We start from the raw sequence: 8247 nt of genomic DNA, 5'->3' as shown, positions 1-8247 counted from the left end.
AATCATATTTAAGCAAGAGTCTGCAATTCCCATGGATTTGTCCTTAGGAAATGTACCAAGAATCCCCTGGCATCAGAATTAATCATACCGAATAAAGAAAAATACGTTTAAATCCAGCTCCAGCAGGGAACCCGCTTTGGGATGAACTATGAATTCCAGTTCACTCAGCATCCTGCCTTGCAATCCCTGCTCCATCCCTAAAAATGAAACAGGCTATAAAAACAATGATTTTTATTGTCCGAGGTGAGATAAAAGAAAAAAAAATCAAACCCTATGTGGAAAGCTTCAATCAGAAAAACATTTTATAATTATCAAAGGAGTTTTAGGACAGTGTCATATGTAAAGAAATGTGTAAGTCTGTAGTACTGTATGTGGACTTGAGATTGAACACGTCCAACTGCAGTGCGATCGCACTCATGATCCAGGCGTGATCTGCTCATGAAGTAATAATGCACACAAACAGAAAGCAGTTTTGCAGTTTCAGAAACTAGTGAGCACAAGATTTTAAATGTGATCTTTATTCCCTTGAAAAGATAAAGCGATTCTTTACTCAGTATAGCATCGGCAATAGTATCTCAGGTATGAGATGTTGAAAATTTCTTTTTGAAGAAATACTGAGCAAACTGATCTTTTATCTAAGTGGAAGGAGGGGTGGCCTAACTAACAGAAGGGTTCGGAACCATGAGGGAATGGAGAAAAACGGATTCGGCTAAACTCACATGTTCAAAGGCTGAAAGTGCAAAACCTGTAATTAGAAGAATGTATTTAAAATGCCTGGGTTGTGCGACTAAGAGGGGCTATTTGAATTCTGAAAGTGCCGCTTCCTGACAGCAGGAAGCTTTGAATTCATATTCCACAAGGAAAATAAGAATTACTATAAGACACGGGCATAAACTGGTACAAACAGGTATATATTTGTCATGAATACTTAAAGGCTTGAAATTAGAATGAAGTGACTAAAAGTGTCTGACAACAAGAATATAAGAAGTGCTTTCCAGTAGGAACAGCGAGAGTTAAAACTCTTAACTGGACAAGCTGGCAGAAGGGATTTTCTGGTATAGTTGTCTATTGTGGGTCTGTGCTGTTTAATATCTTCAGCAACTTGGATGATGGGGATGGTGTGCACCCTCAGGAGGTGTTCACTGTGAGAGCGGTGCAGCCCCAAAACAGGTTTCCGAGGTGGGCAGTGAAATCTCCATCCTTCGGGATGGTCAAAACTCGGCTGAATAAGGCCCCGAGCCAGCCTGGAACCTGACTGGAGCAAGTGACCTCCAGAGATGCCCCCAGCCTACGTTATTCTGTCGTTCTATGGCTCTATTTATTCAAACATTAGAAGCACTAGGATAGCTGGTTTGAAAGTTTCTCTCGAAGGGTATCCTCCAAAAGACCATCTGAATGCCTGAAATATGGCCATTCCCAGAATCAGGGGTGCTGTGAGGGGAACGTGGAAGCAAGGTGATATGGATGGGATGTTTGGTAGCTATTACTAAAAAATGGGGCTGGTAATTGATGTACTGACTGAGAGGAATGTTGAGGGAACTACTATTTCAGAAGAGTTAAAGAATGGTGACACAGGAGGAGCTCAGAAGGTGCGAGTGGTTACTTGGCAAAGGAACAAAATTTGGGCTACGGTGGCAAAGGGACAACATTTAGCTGGTTTGTTGTTTCAAGATAAATGTTTGAATCTGAAGCAGAAATCTCCCCAACATAACAGCTTAGAATCATAGAATCATATAAGCATTTAGGTTGGAAAAGACATTTAAGATCATCAAGTCCAACTGTTAACCCAACACCGCCAAGTTACCATAAACCATGTCCCTCAGCTCCACATCTACACGACTCTGAAATCGCTCCAGGGGTGGCGACTCCACCACTTCCCTGGGCAGCCTGTCCCAATGCTTGACAACCCTTTTGGTGAAGAAATTTTTCCTGATATCCATCCTAAACTTCTCCTGGCGCATCTTGAGGCCGTTTCCTCTTGTTCTACCGCCTGTTACTTGGGAGAAGAGACCGACCCCCCCCCCACTACAGCCTCCTTTGAGGGAGTTGTAGCGAGTGAGTTGTAGGGGGTTGTAGAGAGCATCTTTAGCGTGTTAGTGCATTTTTTGGTGCTTTTCCAAATGAGCTTTCATTTCCTTGGCCAGGTACACTGGAATGAGCTAGCCTGTCATTTCAAACGCAGCAGGGGTTGACACTTACACAACGGATGTGTGTGTGTGTGCATGTGCACACGTGTGCATTTGGTGGACGTGATTTGCATGCAAACAGTATCATTATCAAGTCGATAGTTGACTGTTTGACCACACATGGACTTTGTACACATAATAGCACCTCTCAACTGTTTTAAAATCTTGCCTCAAAATCACCTTTAAAATTACAAATTAGCCGGGTGGCGAGAGCTTTGCTGAGGTTAGAACACATGTATGTAAATTCTGAGGGCAAAGCTACATTAGAAATTTAGTAAGCCACTAAGGACTAAGAAAGAAAAAAACAGAAAAGCAAGATTTTGTGGTTCTGCCTTTAGCTAGATGTGCTGTTTGAGTCTTGATTGACGTGTCCGTGTCCTGCGTATGTCACCTTCCAGGAAAGGGTGACACAGTGCTAAATCAGAAGCCCACTACATCGCCATCTCTTTGAAATAGAGACTTCCTATTCTGGACCAACATTTTAAAAAGCTTTTCTTTTCCCTTTCCTTTTGAAAACCCGTTCTCTCTCTTCCACAGCTGGGGGGTCAAAACCATCCTTGCTGTAGTTCCACCAAGGCTAATTTGGCCCATGTTTTTCCCTATCTCTCAGCCAAAGACCCAATTAAAAGAGATCCTGTCAAATCACAGTGCAAAGGGAGTTATTTCCTCACTAAACGCTCTCCCTGGGCTAAATCCTTTATGTGAACTGTAGTCTTTTGCCAGCCCATGGGAAGCTGGTGGCAAACACATCTGATGTGTCTGCTCAGTCAGAAGACCCTATTTCAGCAGGAAATATCTGGACCTACTTCTCCTTACTGCTGCTCCTAAATATCCCCTTGTGGCTATCTCAGCAATTACATGGAGGCAGTCCTGAAAGCAGGCATTTTTTCCTTTTTTGTAATGGGAGAGTTCATTTATGCTGAGAATACAGTTTTTACCAGACTGCCTGCAGGACAATACAATAAAAGATTTATCCTTAATAGCATTTCACTGAAGTTTCACCACAGGAGACTGGCGTTTTGTTGTGCTTTTTTATATTTCCCCCTTCAGTTGCTATGAAAGTCTCTGCTCTTAGCTTTTTTTTTACAGAGCATAATCCCTAGATGTCCTCTGCCACCTTGTCTCAACTGAATTTTTCTCTTTTCTTCGATCCTTTCTCATCTATGACACACCTCTCTCCTTTTTGTTCTGCTTTTCTTCTCCTATTATGCAGTGAAAGGAAATTTAAAAAGTAACTGGTTATGAGCACAGTAACTATGAAGTTGGACAAGCCATCTGTAGCAGAATTAGCATGAAATAGGAACTAGCCTTTGCTTACCTGTAACTTCACGTTTGCTTTCTCTCTAACTCTCTGTTTGACGCAGCCTGCTGATTTACAAGCTTCTCCTACATCTCCATGACTGTCCTCCACTCTTCCCTCCAGGTCGCTGCTGAGCCCAAAGCGCACCCCCATCTTCCTGGCTCTTTGAAGGTCACCCTGCTCCAGGATCTATCTCATCTTTTGTCCAGGTGAGGTGCAGACACTTAGCTGAACTTCCAGAGCTTGTCCCAAGGGAGACAGCACGCTGCAGAGGACAGATGCATGCCTCCGCAAGGGATGGGATTCTCTTGCAAAGTGCCCGTCTCTTCCCATTAAGCTTAGCAAGCTTATACAAGGCACTAAGTGCCAAGTGGCTAAATAAAAGAACACAGTCCTGACTGAGTGATAACACTGACAAATTGCCTGAATCTACTCCAGTTCTGCGTAGTCCCTCCTGAGTCCTCTGGAGGTACAGTGATGTCTAGTGTGCATGCACTGGGTTGGCTGGAGGGAGGCTTAAGATAATATCCCATCTCACACCAGTCCCCCCTTGCCTGCCCTCCTGTTTCTCTGACACTAAATAAGCAGGATGGTACCTACCTTCTTCCTAAATTGCTGGAGAACTCAGGGTTGCAAAGAGCTGCTTGAGCAGCACGTCTCACAATTAATGTTACCCTAAGCTTCCTCAGGTGCCTGACTGTTTGAATATCTAAGAATTTATGGGCATTTGGCAATGTCTAAAAATGAAAAGAGTCTCTTTAATATGCTTATGATAAGTATTTGCTCTACTTTAGAAAGCTATTTTTATTCCAGTCAGACATTTGTTAAATAACTTTTTAGAACTTGAACACTTACTGCTCATTTTATATGTGAAATAAATCAATCAGGTTTAACAAAGGAAAGAACCTGGTTTGCCCACAGCCCTGTCTGAGCACAGAGGTGCCATTTTGCAATCAAATGAAGCTTTCAGTTAAAGAAATTGAAGGGGAGGGGGAAAGACTTTGATGCCAAATAAAAATGATTCAGCATCCTCCTAACTTTGACAAGTAGCATGACTTATAAACCTTCCAGTGGAGCAGTATAACAATAGATTAAGAACTTGTAAGTCTAGACCACAGAAGATACCTACCAACAATGATGCATCCTCCCCAAATCTGAAAGAGCTTTGGGAAAGGAAAGGGCCCCAAGCAAAGTGATGAATATAAACAGAATATAGTGAAGAATACCCATGCCATGGGTTTGGACTCATGGCAAGAACTGCTACCTGCATGCACTCAGCGTTCAGTAATCATGCTTGCCCAAGTTACTAAGAAGACACCGAGATGGCAGACTTTTTAGGAAAGGGTTTGTCTGTGCCTTGCACAAAAATGAGATACTACACCCTGAAATGGGGCTTCTTTGCTATTAATAACACATTCTGTAATGAATAACATATTTTGAAAATGAAGCACTTGCTTCAGACTCTGCCTAGCTCAAGGGACACGAGTGATAGGGTGCCGACAGCCTCTGGTGTCAAACAGAGCCCCAGTCGAGTAATGAATAGCGCTCTTCAACTCCATAAAATCAAAGCACAGGACCTGCGCAGGTGGATTTACCACTGGAATAGGATATCTAGAGTTGCTGGTGTAGCCTGTCTCTGCCTGTCTTGGCACTTGTGGTGACCACTGCATTTAAATTCAAGAGAGTGACTGACAGTTACGGTTCGTTACGGTTCGGGGCTGCTATGCTTTGGCCTCATATATGCTTAATGGACAGCAGATCTTCAGGGCTACCCAGCACTATTTGTGGCTCTAACATGGCTACAATCTCTTACACAGCGCTCAATTCTCCACTGTTTCTAAAACAAGACATTATTTTTCCTTTTATTTTCCTGGTGCTTCATAGCTAATCAGTACAGAGTTTAAACAGGGATTTATATATATTTTTATATATACATATATATATAAAAAAAGAAGAGTTTCTTAACACCTTTATGAATCATCCATACTTCACAGACTGAGGTTATTACCAGATGGGTATTTGTCGAGGCCTGTCTGAAGAGACTATCTGTGACTTTGATGTATTTTTCCTTTGCTGCTAACAAATGGGTCACAGCCCAGTTATGTGATTATACAACATGTTTACAACTTCTGCCATACTGAAGATGCACAGAATATTGCTTGGCAGGAGCCAAGACACGCGTCTTGCATGATATAAGAAGTTCTGCCTCTCTGCCTTCCATCCCTCTACATACACAAGGCACCTCACACAGACAAAACTTCCTTGCTGTCATATCTGAGAATGGTGGGGCTGAGTCTCACAAACAGAAAGTCTCTCAATCTTGAATATGCTTTCAAGCTCTTCAACAAAAAAGGATTAAAATTCTACTGTGTGAAGGCTTCTGTGTTATGAAGTGTCATCATGCAAACACTTTAAGTGGTATTCTATAATACAGTCTAGCTAAGTTCAATTTTTACTCAATCACTTGAAATGCACTTAGGAAAATTGCTCTTTTGCTGTTTTCACAACAGCTCTGGAAGTCAGCCTCTGGTTTAATGATAACTGCTTTAATCACAGTTTGGCTTGTTTCATTTTGACAGCACTGATGTAACAAATTATTTATTTTCTGTATGTTAAATATACTATCGTTGCAGCTACCAGAATTTTGTTACTGGTGCACTAAATGCAAGCGACAAGGTTTGCATCTCATTAAGGTAATTTGTGTGTGCATAATTTTCAGTAAACACAGTGAATGAAATCACTTATCTTCTCTACCAAAGTGTCATCTGAAACTATTTGTGCTGCGTTTAGTAACGGAAGTTTTTTTTCAAGCCCCACTATATATAGCAAAACATGTGTTTTCTCAAACAGGAGAGCCAGACTGTAAAGCGAACACAGCATCCTCAAGCAGGAATTGCATTAAAAAATATTGTTACACCATTAGGCTGAACAAGCCCCCTCTCGTTTGCCACAAATCGCTGTGTTCTGCTCCGGGTTCGATTCAGCAGGGTAGGCAAGGAGGAAAGATGTTTGTTCCTGCACCGCGAGCAAGGGGACGGAGGAATTCTGTCACTAATTTGTTCTGATCCTGCTGCCTCATTAGGGCAGTCTGTGAAAGATGGGAAATGTGTACTATGTCAGTGAACGTGAACTTTCTGCATGGAGCTGTTAACACAGTAAATAGCTCAGGAGGAGGGAGGGAGACAGCTGGAGTACATTGTGTTTCATAAAGACTATACCGGGGCCTTGAATCTTCATTTAACCCATCACTGAGGTGACAAATATCCACCGCTTTGCTGCTGTGTGATGCCGCTGCTGCTTGCCTGTTAATTTATCTGTTTTCAGGCTGTCTAGACATTGTTTGGGTCAAAAAGTGCTGTCTCTCCCCTGCCGTGGGATTTGCCTGCTCAGCTCTTGCTGCAGGCTTCTCTGCCAAACGGGCTTTACAGAAGAATGCTCCCTCTGTCTGGGTGGCGTATTAAACAGGACTCCCAATATACGGAGAGGTTTTCAATCAGGCTAAGGCTTCCTACGGATAAAGTTTATTTTAACCTCTTCTCTCTAAAAATACAGTGTCGGGAATAAATAATTCGAATACTTTGGGGTTTTTTCCCCTTGTGATTAAAAATCGGCCTAAAAGCGTCCTTGAACTATTCTCTTATGAGGCTCCAGCAGGTTTTGGACGGTCCAACCCCAGACTAAACTAGGTGCCAACCTGGGGCCCGTGCTGTGCCTTCTCTGGGGTGGTACTGTGCCCAGCACTTATCAGAACCCCTTGTTGTTGTTGCCAAATTTTAGAAAATACTTTTTAAATGGTACTTCAAGTTAAGTAGAACTACTAATGAACATCTTGGCCATATATTTCTTGGGAACACTGGTAAAGATGTTGCCCTTTGGCGCACTTAACTGCAGGGATGTTTTTTATGTGAAGAAATCATCCAGCTGCTTTACCCAAATTGTTGCCATGAGATTCTGTTAGATTCAGCAGGAGATGACCAGAAGTTCCATAAAAGCTAAATTCCGTTTCACTACGAAATAATGTTGTATTGCATTATATCTTTAATATCAGGATTGCTTTCCTAATCTACCTGCTGTGATCTTAGACTGTAAGAATTATGTCGTATTTGGGACTTAATGAAAAGTGTCGTCTTTTTTTTTTTGACGGAAAAATGGGGTTTGTATTAACTGAAGTATTTTGCAAGGACTACAAGGACTATGGAAAACATTTGTTGATATTTGAAGAAGTAAGTCTCCCCAACCAAGGCACGCTACGTGCACTGCATGGTGGGAGCTGTCATTCCTATGTTTCGTGTTTCCATTTCGTTGTATCAGTCAGCCTGACTTTATCTTCCAAGATCACTTCTTACTGCTCCAACACAGGGAAGGTAGCCCAGCCAAGGGAGCCATAGTGAAAGATGGGACAGGCATCCGTATTAGGGCCCACAGCATGCTTCTTATGTGCACACGTTGCTGTGTGTTCAGCAGAAATACTTAGAATTCTTCTTTTTTGCCATAAATTCACATTTACGCTTAAATACTTCCGATACATGAAAAATCTGAGGAAAAGAAATCCACCCTTACTGGAAAAAAATCCTCCCAGCCCTCTCTGCTGGTTTGCAGGTCAGCACAGGGGCTGTGTCTGCTTTCCTCAGGTGGCCTGGAGATCCCCTCCGAGCTGGCAAAATTCTGTCACAGGTCCCACAAAGGGAAAGGGATGTTGTTGCAGAAGATTAACCTCTCGGGATTTTCAGCTGATTTTTTGGAGGACAGGTCTCAGTTTTT

Source organism: Rissa tridactyla, chromosome 12, assembly GCF_028500815.1.
Source record: "Rissa tridactyla isolate bRisTri1 chromosome 12, bRisTri1.patW.cur.20221130, whole genome shotgun sequence".
Taxonomy (NCBI): domain Eukaryota; kingdom Metazoa; phylum Chordata; class Aves; order Charadriiformes; family Laridae; genus Rissa; species Rissa tridactyla.
This window is presented reverse-complemented; position numbering follows the sequence as displayed.